The sequence below is a fragment of the Kogia breviceps genome, chromosome 18, assembly GCF_026419965.1.
Source record: "Kogia breviceps isolate mKogBre1 chromosome 18, mKogBre1 haplotype 1, whole genome shotgun sequence".
Taxonomy (NCBI): domain Eukaryota; kingdom Metazoa; phylum Chordata; class Mammalia; order Artiodactyla; family Physeteridae; genus Kogia; species Kogia breviceps.
The window spans coordinates 51,196,129-51,215,078 of NC_081327.1; the positions used below are offsets into that span (position 1 = coordinate 51,196,129).

At 37.5% G+C, this 18,950-nt stretch overlaps 1 protein-coding gene and 1 non-coding gene across 2 annotated transcripts in view; one reads left to right on the forward strand and one right to left on the reverse strand.

The window, feature by feature from the left end:
* Positions 1–18,950, reverse strand: part of CDYL2 (chromodomain Y like 2) — a 332,309-nt gene that overhangs the window by 231,795 nt on the left and 81,564 nt on the right. The window lies entirely within an intron of this gene.
* LOC131745660 (U6 spliceosomal RNA) lies at positions 555–661 on the forward strand. The gene has a single exon (XR_009332394.1). It is a non-coding gene; the product is annotated as a U6 spliceosomal RNA (small nuclear RNA).

The window sequence follows — 18,950 nt, forward strand, 5'->3', positions numbered from 1 at the left end:
CTAAAAAATAATACAAATGGACTCATTTATAAAACAGAAACAGACTCACAGACATAGAAAACAAATTTATGGTTGCCAAAGGGGAAAGAAGGGGGAGGCATAAATTAGGAGTTTGGGATTAGCAGATACACACTACTATATATAAAATAGATAAACAAAAAGACTTACTGTATAGGACAGGGAACTATATTCAATATCTTGTAATAACCTATAATGGAAAAGAATCTGAAACATATATGTATATATATAATTGAATCACTTTGCTGCACAACTGAAACTAAAACAATATTGTAAATCAACTACACTTCAGTTTTTAAAAAGTAAAGGGGGAAAATGATAATTTTGGATAAATAGAGATGGGAAGAATTTAGCACTAACAAACCCTCACTGCAAGAATTACTAAATGTTACAGTACTTTCAGCAAGTAGGAAATTGAACTCAGAAGGAAGTAGAGTGATTCAGGAACAGTAAGTAGAGAAACTAGTAAACACGTCAATAAATCTGAGTAATAACAGAATAATAACAAATGTTGAGGGAATAAAAACAAAACAGTGGTGCTTGCTTCAGTAGCACATATACTAAAATTGGAACGATACAGAGAAGATTAGCATGGCCTCTGCGCAAGGATGACACGCAAATTCGTGAAGCGTTCCAAATTTTTAAAAACCCTGTCAAAAGTAGGCATAGAGGGAACTTTCCTCAACATAATAAAGGCCATATATGACAAACCCACAGCCAACATCGTCCTCAATGGTGAAAAACTGAAATCATTTCCACTAAGATCAGGAACAAGACAAGGTTGCCCACTCTCACCACTCTTATTCAACATAGTTTTGGAAGTTTTAGCCACAGCAATCAGAGAAGAAAAGGAAATAAAAGGAATACAAATCGGAAAAGAAGAAGTAAAGCTGTCACTGTTTGCAGATGACATGATACTATACATACAGAATCCTAAAGATGCTACCAGAAAACTACTAGAGCTAATCAATGAATTTGGTAAAGTAGCAGGATACAAAATTAATGCACAGAAATCTCTGGCATTCCTATACACTAATGATGAAAAATCTGAAAGTGAAATTAAGAAAACACTCCCATTTACCATTGCAACAAAAAGAATAAAATATCCAGGAATAAACCTACCTAAGGAGACAAAAGACCTGTATGCAGAAAATTATAAGACACTGATGAAAGAAATTAAAGATGATACAAATAGACGGAGAGATATACCATGTTCTTGGATTGGAAGAATCAACATTGTGAAAATGACTCTACTACCCAAAGCAATCTACAGATTCAATGCAATCCCTATCAAACTACCACTGGCATTTTTCACAGAACTAGAACAAAAAATTTCACAATTTGTATGGAAACACAAAAGACCCTGAATAGCCAAAGCAATCTTGAGAACGAAAAATGGAGCTGGAGGAATAAGGCTCCCTGACTTCAGACTATACTACAAAGCTACAGGAATCAAAACAGTATGGTACTGGCACAAAAACAGAAATATAGATCAATGGAACAGGATAGAAAGCCCAGAGATAAACCCACGCACATATGGTCATCTTATCTTTGATAAAGGAGGCAGGAATGTACAGTGGAGAAAGGACAGCCTCTTCAATAAGTGGTGCTGGGAAAACTGGACAGGTACATGTAAAAGTATGAAATTAGAACACTCCCTAACACCATACACAAAAATAAACTCAAAATGGGTTAAAGACCTAAATGTAAGGCCAGACACTATCAAACTCTTAGAGGAAAACATAGGCAGAACACTCTATGACATAAATCACAGCAAGATCCTTTTTGACCCACCTCCTAGAGAAATGGAAATAAAAACAAAAATGAACAAATGGGACCTAATGACACTTAAAAGCTTTTGCACAGCAAAGGATACCATAAGCAAGACCAAAAGACAACCCTCAGAATGGGAGAAAATAGTGGCAAATGAAACAACTGACAAAGGATTAATCTCCAAAATTTATAAGTGACTCATGCAGCTCAATAACAAAAAATCAAACAACCCAATCCAAAAATGGGCAGAAGACCTAAATAGACATTTCTCCAAAGAAGATATACAGATCGCCAACAAACACCTGAAAGAATGCTCAACATCATTAATCATTAGAGAAATGCAAATCAAAACTACAATGAGATATCATCTCATACCAGTCAGAATGGCCATCATCAAAAAAATCTAGCAACAATAAATGCTGGAGAGGGTGTGGAGAAAAGGGAACACTCCTGCACTGCTGGTGGGAAAGTAAATTGATACAGCCACTATGGAGAACAATATGGAGGTTCCTTAAAAAACTACAAATAGAACTACCATACGACCCAGCAATCCCACTACTGGGCATATACCCTGAGAAAACCATAATTCAAAAAGAATCATGTACCAAAATGTTCATTGCAGCTCTATTTACAATAGTCAGGACATGGAAGCAACCTAAGTGTCCATCAACAGATGAATGGATAAAGAAGATGTGGCACATATATACAATGGAATATTACTCAGCCATAAAAAGAAATGAAGCTGAGTTATTTGTAGTGAGGTGGATGGACATGGAGTCTGTCATACAGAGTGAAGTAAGTCAGAAGGAGAAAAACAAATACCGTATGCTGACACATATATATGGAATCTGGGGAAAAAATGTCATGAAGAGACTAGGCGTAGGACAGGAATAAAACACAGACCTACAAGAGCATGGACTTGAGGATATAGGTAGGGGGAAGGGTAAGCTGGGACGAAGTGAGAGAGTGGCATGGACATATATACACTACCAAACGTAGGGTGAATAGCTAGTGGGAAGCAGCTGCAGAGCACACAGAGATCAGCTAGGTGGTTTGTGACCACCTAGAGGGGTGGGATAGGGAGGGTGGGAGGTAGGGAGATACAAGAGGGAAGAGATACGGGAACATATGTATATGTATAACTGATTCACTTTGTTGTAAAGCAGAAACTAACACACCATTGTAAAGCAATTATACTCCAATAAAGATGTTAAAAAAAAGTGGTGATATCAGTGATACTATTTAGCAATAAAAAGGAAGAAACTAGCTCAACAACTTGGATAGATCTCAAGGACTTTATGCTGTGTGAAAAGAGCCAATCTCAAAAGGTCACATATGGTACAATTCCATTGATATGACATTCTTGAAATGATACAATTATTGATATGGAGAACAGATAAGTAGTTGCCAGGGGTTGGAGACAGTGGTAGAGCGGGGGTGAGCGTGAGACCATAAAGCAATATCACAAGGGAAAGCTTTATGGTGGTGGATCAGTTCTGTGTCTTGATTACAGCAGTGGTCACACAAACCTACATGTGATAATATGACACAGTACTATAAATAAACATTGTACAACTTCCTGGATTTGATATTACATTGTATTTGTATAAGATGTAACTTTCAGAAGGTACTGGGTGGAAAACACAGAGACCACTCTGTACTATCGTTGCAACTTCCTATGAATCTATAATATTTCAAAAGAAAGTGTTAAAAAAAAAGATGAAACCACTAAATAATAAAAATATAGAAGTATAGAAGATGGCAGGGGCAATAGGAGTTAAATCATTTTAAGGTCTTCATATGTTTGAAAAGAGGACAAAGATATTTATTAAACCTTAAGTCATCTATGTCATTAAAAATTTAAGGAGGGCTTCCCTGGTGGTTCAGTGGTTAAGAATCCACCTGCCAATGCAGGGGACACGGGTTTGAGCCCTGGCCTGGCAAGATCCCATATGCCGTGGAGCAACTAAGCCCATGTACCGCAACTACTGAGCCTGTGCTCAAGAGCCCACGAGCCACAACTGCTGAAGCCCGCGTGCTTAGAGCCCGTGCTCTGTAGCAGGAGAGGTCACTGTAGTGAGAAGCCCACACACTGCCACGAGGAGGGGCCCCCGCTCGCCACAGCTGGAGGGAGCCCGTGCATAGCACTGAAGACCCAACGCAGCATAAAATAAATAAAATAAGTAATTTATTTTTTTAAAAAAATTTAAGGACAACAATAAAAGAACAAAAAAATGTACAGTTTCTAAACCAGAGAAGGAGAGGGGAAACATAATAAGGAAAACTTGATTAATTCAATAGAAGTTATGAAAGGAAAAAAGAGTAAAGTGGCTTGCTAAAACGTATATATTCAAAAAGTCAAAACTTTCCTACAACATCAGTAATAATGAATTAGGAAAAAGTAATACAATTCATAGTAATAACAAAAGAATTATAATATCTATTAAAAATCTAAATGAAAACTGTGTGTGGCATACGAAGAAAACTACAAATATTTATGGAATAAGTGCTGTTTGTACATAGCTATTTGGCCTTGAGAGCTAAAGAAAGGAGAGCGAGTTTCGAATTTGTTCGTGAAAAGCATGTCCTTGATAAGAAAGCAAAACTAACAACGTAGTGCTGGTCTGTAAGGGCTGACTGCAAGAATGCTGCAGTTTCTAACGTGTCAAACTTTGACCAGCTGAGTAACATAAAGGATGTGAGTCCTTAAGTCCTCCTAAAAAGTGGATGCCATTTAATCCCTGTTTCTGATGGAACAAGCTTGGGGAGGACTCGGGAGTTGAGCGTCCCTACACCTCACTGGAGCAAGTGTGCAGCTCTAAAAAGGTCTGGGGCCTGATCCTGCTGGGAAGGAGGAGGTACTCAACCCTTGACTTGCTTGGAACAAGGCTGTTGGTGGCACCCAAGTCAAGCCTAGTCCACATTGCCACTGCAGCCAGCCACATCTCACCCCAAAAGAATATCCTAACCAAAGAGGGAGGGTCTTGCCTTAGGGCTAAGACTTCTCTTGTCAGGGAGAGGAAGAATGGCTGAGACTACTTCTATTCTCTTTATCAACGACACCCAATAAATGGGTCTTATCCTTTCAAGAGACTGATGAGGAATATTGAGTTCAATGGTCTCATCTGGGTGCGTTTGGGATGATCCAAATCCCCCCTCTCCACACGGATATTAAATTCTCTAGTTAACTAAGAATTCAACTGGAACACTACATGTGGGTAAAATAACAATGCTCATTGATAAAATATACAGTATGACTTGAATAAAGCAAGCTATGCTCCTGAAGAGGGAGTTAGCTTTCCAAACCAATGTGTAGGTTTGAATTACTATGATTTCAATAAATATCCCAGTGGGATGAGTTTTGAACTTGACAAAATTATAATAGCTAGTATTATTTAAAACTTACTCTGTGCCATATGTGTTTTAATTCCATTAATTCTCACCACAGCCCCATGAAGAAGATGCTACCATTGTTCTTATAGAAGATACTATTATTCTCATAGAAGATACTGAAGCAACCTGTCCAAAGTTATAGAGCTGGTAGACGTCAATGCAGGATTTGAACTTGAGAAGTCCACCCGTTGGGCCCATGTTCTAAATGGCACTGCAACTTGTCTTTTAAAATAAAACTGGACAAATAAATAGATAAAGCTATCAAAGAAAAACACCAAAACACCAATGGAGGCAGACTAGCCCTAAGAGCTATCTCAGGGTGCAATACACAGTGTAATATTATATGAGAACAGATAAAGGGAACTGGTGGAAAAAAACCAAACACTGAGAAACAGAATCTATTGTGTACATTGATTTAATAAAAGGTGTATCTAAAATCAGAGACAGAGATTTTAGTAAGTTGTGTTAGCATAGCAGGCTAACAACTGCAAGGGGAGGGTAAAGATTCACTCTGAATTAATAATTTCTCTTTTCACCATGCACAAACAGGTATCTCAACTGGAATAAAGAGTTAAATAAAACCAAATTGTATCATAAAAAATAGAATGCATATCATTAAATATTTATCAACTTTTGATGGAGGAGGAATGCCTATGTAATAAATTACAAAGGAAAATAGCAACTGACCTGATAACACAAAAATGTAAATTTTCTGTTAACTAAATAAAAACTCAGAAAGTTCAGAGGCAAAGGCAAACAGAAAAGTTACAGCAAATGTAACTTAAAATCATACAAAATGCAACTGCACTGTTTTGTCAAGTTGCTTTAAATTCGAAGAACTCATTGATGTCCTTAAAATAGAATTTTCAGAAACCAAAGAGCAAAATACTAAAACCCCAGAAAAAAAAAAGGACATAAGCAGAAAATCAACAGAAGAGACTAATGTTCAAAAATTCGTTTTTAATTCAATAAAAGATGCAAATTAAAATAGGTCATTTTATATTTCCCTTTGTTGATAAAGAGTTCTTTTAAATAATGGTTGTAAGATTGTAATATAGATACAAATGCATACAAACTTTGTGTAATGCAATTTAGCAAAACAGTATAGTTACATTTTGTGTCATTTTGAATTAAGTAAATTAAGTAGTGGGATATAAACATCTTAAGAAAATTGTACTTTGTGTGCAATATTTGAAATAATGCAAAGCTTGGCATTTTTAATACTTGAAAAACAGCAAAATTACTGAGCTTTCCAACCAAGTGAATTGTAAACTGTGTAGATGCAACATAGCATGGAAATTAGGAGTTTGGACACCAGAGACAGGTCATTTGGGTTTAAATTCTTCTGTTTACAAGCTGAGTTACTTACAAGCTGTGTAAACTTGGACAAGTTACTTTATCTCTCTGTGCCTTGGGTTCTTCATCTATGAAGTGGTAATAATAATAATAACCACCTTATATGTTACAAGTACTAAATGAGATAATGTATTTAAAGTATTTAGAACACAGCCTGGCATGTGTAAGTATTACATAGTGTTTATTATGACAGGATGATGATGGTGCTGATGACCATTATGATCATAATGATAATGATAACGGTTGACATTGCCACATGATGACACCAGGTTAGCAGAAAACAAACATACCCATTATCCTTTGTCATTATTCTGACCCATACTGCTGCTAAGTGCTAGACATTCTGCAGATGATTTTCTTGGGTATTTATTATTTTGCTACAGTATTCAGTAAAAATAATAGTTTATAGTAAACAGCAACTATTAAATATGAATTTTCAACTATTTTTATATTTATAAGAATGTTTGTTAAATAATAATACAATTATTATTGCTGAAATGGTAACCCCAAATCAATAACTTTAAAATAGAAATTATATTACAACATTATAAGAAGAATTTTTTAAAACTCATGATACACTATGCCCTTTGAAAAAACTATCAAAGAATGCTGAAAAATAAAGAATCATTAAAGCAAAAATAGACTGTAGTAGTTGAAGATTTATGCACACCAGGAATACCCTCTCACACAAACTTCACATTCATTCCAGTTGCAAAATCAGCCTTGGATTTTCAAAGTCTTCAGGAACACTTCCCTCACATAAAATGCAACTACCTGGTAAAGGCAGAACCAATAAACCTACAACAGTCAGGATCCTTTATGTACTGGCATCAAAATACATAAGAATTGCTATAAAAATCTCAAGAAAGAACTGACCAAAAAGTTAGACTGAAACACTTGATATTTAAGATAAAATAAGTAGACAAATATATATACCAAGATATATACCCATTATCTATTTGTCTCCAAAGAAAACCTCAAAATTTTTTCAGAATTACAATTCGTACAGGCCATAGGCCCTCACAATTTTATCACCAGCAAAGTTTTAAACTGTTTATAAAGTAGCTCTTGAGTCAGGTTGGAAATAAAATCTGTATTTCAAGACAATTTAGAAAATTTCTTCAACAACAATAAGTAGCACATTTCAGAGAATGCAGTAAAAGCTATATTCAGGGGAATAATCATAGCCTTAAATGCTTTTGTTATTGAACAAGAAATAATAAAAACAAACATTCAACACAGGAAGCTATAAACCTGTAGAAAATGAAGTATTATAATAAAGGAGAAATTAGTACACTAGAAAATAAAATAGAACTGATATGTCTGAGGATGAGTTCTTTGAGATGGCCAGTTAAGCAAACTTTGGCAAGTTTAATAAGGATATATATATATATGAAATGAGATAGAGAAAATACAAGTAGAAAACTTTTAAGAATAAAAAGTAAAATTTCTCTCTAAGAAATCTCACTTCTAGATATAGCCATAAAAATCCAAATAACATTTAAACAAGCCTAACAAAGCAGCATATTAAAATTGTCATAGCTACAACAAAATAAAGTTTAAGAATGCAAAGATGGTTCTATATTAACAGGAATAGATAGGAAAAACTTTGTCCACTTCAATAAAGGTAGAAAAGCATTTTCTAAAGTAGAGCATCCATCCCTGCTTATTTTTTTTAAATCTCCCAATAAAATAGGAATTGAAATATACTTCTATAATTTAGTAAAGAATATCAGTATCAACTGGTAAGCCAGCAAGTAACAGGACATTGCTCATTAAAACAAACAAACAAAAAACCACCAAAGGGGGTTTCCCTGGTGGCGCAGTGGTTGAGAGTCCGCCTGCCGATGCAGGGGACACGGGTTCGTGCCCCGGTCCGGGAAGATCCCATATGCCGTGAAGCGGCTGGGCCTGTGAGCCATGGCCGCTGAGCCTGCGCGTCCGGAGCCTGTGCTCCGCAACGGGAGAGGCCACAACAGTGAGAGGCCCACGTAATGCAAAAAAAAAAAAAACCACCAAAGGCATTCTCATTAAAATAGACAACAAGACAAGAATGCCCATAATCACTTCTGCTATTTAAGACTATGGTAGAAGTTCTGTGTACCATTGCAATACTCTTTATCTGTATACAACACAAGTATATATCTCAACAACAACAGCAACAACAACAAATTAATTATAAAACTATTGAAACTAATAGAAAAATTTTCCAAAATGCCTGTTTACATTGGTTACAATGGCTTGATAGTTTCAGTTGGGATGAAAAAAAAGTTCCAGATGTGGTTGTTGGTGGTGGTTGGACAGCAATGTCAATGTACTTAATTCCACTAAACTGTACACTTTAAACGCTTAAAATGGTAAATTTTGTGTTATTTATATTTTACCACAATTTTAAAATGTCAATGGTTTAGATAACTTGGAATAATAATGGCACTATAAAAGTGCTCGATAATTATTTTTTAAATGAATAACTAGTTTTGAAAAGTTAATGGGTAACAAACAAGCATTCACAATAAGTGAGAGAAGGAAGGAAGGAAAGAAGGAAGGAAGGAAAGGAGGGAAGGAAGGAAGGAGGGAGGGAAGGAAGGAAGGAAGAAGGGAGGAAGGGAAGGAAGGAAGGAAGGATGGAGGGAGGTGGGGAGGGAGGGAAGGAAGAAGGAAGGAAGGAAGGAAGGAGAAAGAGGAGAAGGGAAGAAGAGTGAACAAGGGATGGAGGATGGGAGGGAGGAAGATGCAGGACTCTTATGAAGCTAAAAATGTTTATTCAGGGACATCAAAGACAACTGAGTTTTTTCAAAAGGCATCACATTCCTGGATAAAAACATTAAATATTACAAAGGTCTAAAAATTCTCCAAACTAATCTTCAAAGGTAATTCAATTCCAGTCAAAATATCAGCAGGATTTCCCTTTCAGAATTTGAAAGAATAATTATAAGGTTTATCTGGAATAATAAATGAGTGAGAAGAGCCAAGAAGATTTTGAAAATTAGTAATGAGGAAGGAGGAGGCATTCCAGAAATCCATAACGTGGTCTATAATTTCTTTTTCTTCCTTCTAGAAGACTAGAAGTTCTGCTTCTCCCAGCTCATTCACAATTGTCCAGAGAAAGAAAAGACATTGGTACAAGTTGCTAAAAGTTACTTTAACCGAGTAAACAAGCACCTTCAGTAGAATATGTTTTTAATATATTCTTTATTTTTTATTTTTAAAATAGAACACCACAATTGGAAATAAACTTACTAGTTCTGCTGTATAAATTAACCAAAGTGTATTACAGAATGCTTTTTTTAAAGATTATTTTTAATGTGGACCATTTTTTAAATCTTCATTGAATTTGTTACAATACTGCTTCTGTTTTAGGTTTTGGTTTTTTGGCCGTGAGTTATGTGGGGTCTTAGCTACCCCACCAGGGATCCAACCCACCCAACAACTGGACCACCAGGGAAGTGCCCAGAATGCACTGATATTCTGTGATTTGGGCTCTGAGATCTAAAGTTATTCAAGTGTTGTCTTCTTGTACAATTAATGAAAGTAAAATCTTTCTATAAAAATAAATAAATTTTCTACTGTTCATTGAAAAACCATAATAAAGAACAATTTCTTAAAGGGTGGTTATGCGATCAAATAGACAAACAGACTAACAAACGGAACAGAAAGTATAAAAACAGCACCGAGTGTATACATGATTTTCGTATATAGAAAGGGCAGTGTTTTAAGTCGATAGGAAAACGATGAATTATTTGACATTTGCCATTGAAGTTACAGACTGATCATTTGTGGGGAAAAAATAAAGTTAGTTCTCTAAATCATAGCGTACACTAACTTGAATTGTAAATGGATTGAATTCTTCCATACATTTAACAAATGTTTACCAAGTACAAATTTATGAGCTAGACCACTGTGAGGTAGCAAGGACAGAGCAGTGAACAAGACCCACACTCAGGGGGCTCACCACCTAGCTGTGCTCTAATGGTAAATGCCTATAACTTACGTGGAATTGAGAAAACACTCTACAGTTAGGTATCAGGGGTCTAGTCACAGCAACTCTAGGATTAGGTGATGTTTCACTTTCCACCCTGCAGTTCTTTTATCTGGTGAACAGACCTATCAGGTGATAACCCTTTGGCTTTTCACCTTCCCCTTGGTGATAGTAAACTTCAGGTGGTTTCCTGCTTATCTTTTAGAAATAGTGGGTGGGGAGGTAATCAAGCACAAGGATGTTTAAAATTCAGCTTCCTCAACATTTCAGGGCAGTTGTGGAGGACAGAGACACATAAGCTCACAAGGAGGTGGAGGGGATCTCCCATAACAAAGGGCAAAGGTAGCAATCACAAGATAATGTATCCTGCCACCCTTGATAACATATTCTCCATCCGGGTCAGAATCACTGAGAAGAGAGAAAAGAAATTCAGCTTAAAAATAAATATATACATAAGTCTCTCTCCCTTTCCCCCTCAGTGCTTGAACTGGGATGTCACCTGACAGGTGTAATGTGAGGTGTAAGCATGTGGCCAATAAAACAGCTCTGATTCAGCCTCCCAATTGTTTCTACCCTAATTGGCATGGCAACCATAATGCAAACATCAAAGATTGAATTGCACAATCCATTGTTTAATTACCTCTGGGATGATGCCAGAGAAGTCCAGGGTCAAGGGATTCACAGAACGGGGGCTCTGACCTAACCTCATGGGTCAGCTGAGGCTGCCCTGAGGATATTTGAGAACTCGGAAGTGGGAGCAAGAATTAAACAGGTAGAGTGACTAAGATAGAGGCTGAGCGTGTGCAGAGTCTGTAATAAAGCAGATGGCCCTCTCCAGCACACGTGGGCATCATCTAATCCATTAAGGACCTGAATAGATCAAAAAAGTAGAAGACTGAATTTGCTCTCTGCCTGACTACTTGAACATCAATCTTCTCCAATCCTTGGTCCTCCTGGTTCTCAGGCCTTCACACCTGGACTGGAAACTACACCATTGGTCCTCTGGCTCTTGGGCCTTTGAACGTATACCACCAGCTTTCCTGAGTCTCCAGCTTGCAGATGGCAGACTGTGGGACTTCTCAGCCTCCATAATCGTGTGAGCTAATATTTTACAGTAAGTCTCTTTCTCAGCTTTTTTTTTATTACAAGCCAGTGCATATATATATATGATTGGTTCTGTGTCCCTGGAGAACCCTGACAAATACAGATTTCTCTCTTAGTCAGTCTGAGTTGCTATAACAGAATACCATAAATGGGAATGGCTTAAACAACAAAAATTTGTTTCATACAGTTCTGGAAGCTGAGAAATCCAAGACCAAGATGTGGGCAGATCCTTGTCTGGTGAGGGCATTCTTCCTTCTTTGCAGACCAGCCATCTTCATCTTGAATCTCATATGGTGGAGAGAGAGAGAGAGATCATCTCTCTCATATCTATTCTTTTTTTTTTTTCCCCCAAGGCAGAATAATAATCTGTTGCTTTATTTAACCAGTCCCTATGGATGGACACTTGCAATGTTAATAGGTTTTGGCTGTTACAAATAATGCAGAAGTGAATATCTTTGCACACGTCTCCTTGTCCATCTGTTCAAGAGGTTTTATCAAAGATCTGCCTAGAAGTGAAATTTTCATAGTCCTTATCAATGCTTTAAAGATCGTGATACATTTAAAGAGTACTGGTTCCATCCTAAAAGCGGACATTCATCAAGTTGAAACTGGGGGACATTTTTTATACATTTCTTGATCTCTATAGAACCAATCTCTTATTTTACAGAAATGAATGATCCTAAGGAAACACGCGTGGGTCCTTCAGACACTTCCTACCCCAGCAAGCAGAAACACAGTGGTGATAGCTGGTCAGATGGTCGCTTAGCACACCGAAGAGATGACAAAGAAGATCGTACCCCAGGTACGTGGCTGTGCTCTTGCCACTCACAGCACACTTTTTCCCATTATAATCCCTCCTTTGTCCAGAAAAGGAAACTGAGGCTCATAGAGAGCCTTTTTTTTTTCAGGTTTATGAGATAGGTTTTTTTAAAAATAGATCTTTATTGGCGTATAATTGCTTCACAAGACTGTGTTAGTTTCTGTTGCACAACAAAGTGAATCGGCCATATGCATGTACATGTCCCCATGTCACCTCCTCTTGAGCCTCCCTCCCCTCCTCCCTATGCCACCCCTCTAGGTCATAGCAAAGCGCTGAGCCGATCTCCCTGTGCTATGCGGCTGCTTCCCACCAGCCAACTATTTTACATTCGGTAGTGTATGTATGTAGATGCTACTCTACTTCGCCCCAGCTTTGCCGTCCCACCCCATGTCCTCAAGTCCATTTTCTATGTCTATCTCTTTATTCCTGCCCTGCAACTAGGTTCATCAGTACAGTTTTTTTTTAGATTCCATATATATGTGTTAGCACATGGTATTTGTTTTTTTCTCTTTCTGACCTTACTTTACTCTGTATCTCATATCTATTCTTAAAAGGGCACTAATTGCATTCATGAAGGTCCACCCTCATAACCTAATCATCTCCCAAAAGTCCCACTTCCAAATACCATCACATTGGCAACTTAGGCTTCAACATATGAAATGGGTGGGGGACACAAACTTTCAGTCCATAGCACATACCTAGTTACTTTCATTACATCTGGTTTCATTTTCCCTTTCTGTTGATACCGTACTATTTCTCTCTCACACTTAAACCTTTGCCTGTACATTTTCAAAGAGTGTTTTTAAACACTTGAAAAAATACTATTATTTTATCAAATTGAGAATAGTAATGTGTGCAGAATAAAATACAGGTTTGGCTACCTAGGAGAGTTCTATGGAAATCTGCTTTTCTTGACCATGACCCCATTCCAATTCAAAGTCTGGTATCGGGGTGGGGGGGGACTGATTTTTAAATCTCTCTTTAAACTCCATTTAAATTATGCTCAAAATGTCCTATTCTCATCAATCAGAGGAAAAATGCAAATGAGTAATAAATATGAGAAAATGTTCAGCACTCAACTAATCAAAGAAATGCAAAATAAAACAACAAGGTAATAATTTTTACCTACCAAATTTGCAAATGCTTTTTAAATATCAGTACTGGATGTTGGCAACAGTGAGATACAACTAATATAATAGTGCTCATGGTAGCACAGACTGAAAAATATTTTGGCAATATAGATCATGAGCCTTCAAAACAGTCATAAACTTTGACCTCATAAATTCTCTGCTAGAAATCTAGTATAGAAAATAATGTAGAAAATCAAAGATCTATGTACAAAAAAATTCAAAGCAGTGGCATAAAAAAACAAAACAAAAAACTGTCAACATCCTACAATTGATAGTTTTGGTCATGGTTTTAGGCTGTTTTCAGTAGAGCCCTAGCGTTAAAAACGGGGAACCAGTGGGGCCAGAAAGTGGTCAAGTTGATAGGACTCTCAGTTCTATATTTCAGCTTTTATCTATTTCACATATTGAGTTCCAGTTAAGATTCACTTTTGTGGGGGAGGGGTGTGGAGGAGTTAATCATCTGTGAGTGATATGCAACCAGATTCCCAAAGCTAAGCACAGTGCTTAGCTCATAATAGGTATTCAACAAATAGATGATGTTTGTTGTATATTTAAGTATTTTTTTTCTGATGAAAAATAAGTTTGAAAAGTATTATAATCAGGAAATTGAATAAATACCAGAGGTTGGCAAACTGTAGCCTGTGAACCAAGCCTGGCCTACTACCTGTTTTTATAAATAAAGTTTTATTAGGACACAGCCACCCACACTCATTCAATTACATGTCGTCTAAGGCTGCCTTTGTGCTGCAATAGCAGAGCTGAGTAGTTGCGACACGGACTGTGTGGCCTGCAGTGCTAAAGATATTTACTCTCTGGTCCGTTACAGAGAGTTTGCTGACCCTTGCTCTATATCATAAACGGCATGCTGCCATTTTAAAATATGAAAAATATAACATTAATAATAAATGAAAATGTTCACAATGTGGTGTTAAGTGTTAAAAGTTCAAAAACAAAAGTGTTGGTGAGAAGGTGAGGTAACAGGAAGTGTCCTATGCCACTGATGAGAGTGTAAATGGTTACAAGCACTTAGGAAAGCAGCTTGGCATCGTCTCCTGAATTCATAAGTGTGCAACCTATAACTGACATCTGCAAGTTGATGTCTGAACAGAATCTTCATTCCTAGCAGTTACACAATGGAAATGAGGGCACATGTGCACTAAAAGGTATATTAAAAGAATATTCACAACAGCATTATTTGAAATAGGCCCAAACTGGAAACAACCCAAACATTCATCAAAAATAGAGTGGATAAATATATTATGGTAGATTCATACAATGGGAAAAAATCCTCAGTGCAAATGCATAAACTCTACTCACAATAGGGCTGAATCTTGCAAACATAATGCTGAGAAAGAGAAAGTAGACAAAAAAATGAGTATACACCATATGCTTCTAATAATAAATAGAAGCCTAATAATAGGCAAAATTAATTTATGACAGATACTAGGATGTCCTTTAACTTTGGGGGAAATGGAGAGGATACACATTTGTAGGGGATTTGAAGAAAGGCTTCAGAGGGGCTAGTAACCTTTCATTTCTTTACCTGGGTGGTGGTTACATGGCTATTTTCACTTAGCAATAATTTATTGATTTGTGCACTTTTCAGTGTATATGTCAAAATTTGATTTTTACAAATGCTTTAAAATGAATGTATAATATGGTCCTAATTTGGGTGAAGAAAGAAAGTATGAGACTGTGTGTGTGAGTGCATGAAAAAAGCAACCAATAGAACTACATCAAAATCTTGAGAAACTGGAACTGCAAAAAAAATAATAAAATACCTAGGAATAAATATAACCAAGGAGGTAAAAGACCTGTACTCATAAAATTATAAAACAGCGATGAAAGAACTTGAAGATAACACAAACAATGGAAAGACATACTACGCTCATGGATTGGAAGACTTAATATTGTTGAAATGACCATACTATCCAAGGCAATGTACAGATTGAACAGAATCCCTATCAAAATACCAATGGCATTTTTCACAGAACTAGAACAAATAATTCTAAAATTTGTATGGAAAAACAAAAGATCTCGAATAGTCAAAATAATCTTGAGAAAGAACAAAGCTGGAGGTATCACACTCCCTGATTTCAAACAATAATACAAAACAACAGTAATCCAAATAGTATGGTACTGGCCCAAAAACAGACACATAGATCAATGGGACAGAATAGAGAACCCATAAATGAGCCCACACTTATATGGTCAATTAATCTACAACAAAGAAGGCAAGAATATATGATGGGGAAAAGACATCTTCTTCAATAAATGGTGCTGGGAAAACTGGACAGCTACATGCAAAAGAATCAAACTGGACTACTTTCTCACACCCTATACAAAAATAAACTCAAAATGTATTAAAGACTTAAATGTGAGACCTGAAACCATAAAACTCCTAGAAGAAAACATAGGCAGTATACTCTTTGATACTGGCCTTAGCAATAATTTTTTGGATATGTCTCCTCAGGCAAGGGAAATAAAAGCAAAAATAATCAAATGGAACTACCTCAAACTAAAAAACTTTTGCACAGTGAAGGAAACTATCAATAAAATGAAAAGGCAGCCTACTAAATGGGAGAAGATGCTTGCAAATGATGTATCTGATAAGAGGTTAATATCAAAAATATACAAAGAACTCATAAACTCAACATCAAAAAACCAAAACCTCAATGTAAAACTGTGCAGAGGGGACTCCCCTGGTGGTCCAGTGGTTAGGACTCCATACTTCCACTGCAGGGGGCAGGGGTTCGATCCCTCACCAGGGAACTAAGATTCCACATGCTGCACAGCATGCACTACCACCACCACCCCAAAAAAGAAGTGTGCAGAGGACCTGAATAGACATTTGTCCAAAGAAGACACACAGATGGCCAACAGACACAAGAAAAGATGCTCAACATCACTAATCATCAGGAAATGCAAGTCAAAACCACAATGAGATACCACCTCACACCTGTCAGAATGGCTATCATCAAAAAGACAACAAATACTAAGTGTTGGCAAGGATGTGGAGAAAAGGGAATCTTCATGCACTGTTCACGGGAATGTAAATTAGAACAGTACGGAGGTCCCTCAAAAAATTAAAAACATACGATCCAGCAATTCCACTTCTGGGTATTTTCCAAAGAAAACAAAAACACTAATTTGAAAAGATATATGCAGCCCTATGTTCATTGCAGCATTATTTACAATAGTTAAGATATGGAAACAACCTAATTGCCAATCAATAGATGAATGGATAAAGATGTGGTACACACACACACACACACACACACACACACACACACTGGAATATTATGTAGCCATTAAAAAAAAGAATGAAATCTTGCCATTTGTGACAACATGGATGAACCCAGTGGGTATTATGCTAAGTAAACTAAGTCAGAGAAAAATAAATACCATATGATTTCACTTCTATGTGGAATCTAAAAAACAAAACAAATGAAAAAACATAACAAAACAGAAGCAAGGTCATAGCTACAGAGAACAAACAGGTGGTGGCTAGAGGGGAGTGACCTGGGAGATGAATAAAATAGGTGAGGGAGATTAAGAGGCACAAATTTCCAGTTATCAAATAAATGTCAGGGGACTTCCCTGGTGGTCCGGTGGTAAAGAATCTGTCTTCCAATGCAGGGGATGCGGGTTCGATCCCTGCTCAGGGAACTAGGATCCCACGAGGGGCAACTGAGCCCTCACGCCACAACTACTGAGCTCGTGCCCCTTAACTAGAGAACCTGTGTGCCACAAACTACATAGTCCACGTGCCCTGGCACCCGTGTGCCACAACTATAGAGCCCACGCGCTCTGGAGCCTTTGCACCACAACTAGAGAGAGAAAACGTGCGTGCCACAACTAGAGAGACAAAACGTGCGTGCCACAACTAGAGAGACGTCCACATGCAGCAACGAAAGATCCTACGTGCCTCAGGGAAGATCCCGTGCCGCAACTAAGACCCGGCGCAGCCAAAAATAAATAAATAAATAATTATTTTTTTTAAAAAAAAGCTATTAAAATAAATGAGTCAAAATGTATAGCCTGGGAAATATAGTCAATAATATTGTAATGTCTTTGGTTGTTTTTTTTTGCAGTATGTGCACCTCTCACTGTTGTGGCCTCTCCCGCTGCGGAGCACAGGCTCCGGATGCGCAGGCTCAGCGGCCGTGGCTCACAGGCCCAGGCGCTCTGCGGCACGTGGGATCCTCCCAGACCGGGGCACGAACCCTGTCCCCTGCGTCGGCAGGCGGACTCTCAAACACTGCGCCACCAGGGAAGCCCTATTGTAATGTCTTTGTATGGTGCCAAATGGTAACTAGAGTTACCATGGTGACCATTTCATAATATCTAGAAATATTGAATAACTATGTTGTGCACCTCGAACTAACATAGTGTTTTACGTCAATTATACTTAAGTTTTTAAAATAATAATAAAATGAGGAAAAAAATTGTCCTATGTTTGTACATTGAGGTAGTTTCCAATGTTTTTGTGGTTTCAAATAATACTATCTTGTGATATTTGTGTAATATTTGAATATAATACTTGAATATAATATCACAAATACAAATATTTGTATTTGAAAAAACCTTGAGAGATTGGATTATGACTGCTTTCATTTTTTTCCTCTATACACTGTTCAAAATTCTCTACAACGTTTAAAACATGACAAACCTCTAAGAATGATAGCTGCGAGGCAGATATCCAGAATTCCCATTTCTAAAGTTGAAAGAAATAGGCAAAAAGAAGGAAAATTAGCAAAAAATACATAGCGAATATTAAAAATTCAGCTGATACTCCCAACTAGAGCACACAGACTAGAAGTGAGGGAATGCCAGGGGGAGCCAGGGAACATCCCCTCTGGAGGGCCTTCCTCCACACTGCTGAATGATGTCTACATCCCAAGTCAGTGCAGTGGCTGAAGTTTACATAGCAATAGGAGTATACACACCACAGAAATTGACAAATGCTACAAATCAGACCTTGACTTATGGCTTTATTGATCATCTAGGCTTAAGAAAATGATGGAGAAAAATGTTAATCATGCATTAAAATTAAATATGTATTTATAAAAATCACCTCCGAAATTAAGGAAATATTCTTGCAGGACTCAAAAGCTATTATCCAGGGCTTCCCTGGTGGCGCAGTGGTTAAGAATCCACCTGCCGATGCAGGGGACACGGATTCAAGCCCTGGTCTGGGAAGATCCCACATGCCGCGGAGCAGCCCATGCGCCACAACTACTGAGCCTGCGCTCTAGAGCCCACCAGCCACAACTACTGAGCCCATGTGCCACAACTACTGAAACCCGTGCACCTAGAGCCCGTGCTCTGCAACAAGAGAAGCCACCGCAGTGAGAAGCCCGTGCACTGCAACGAA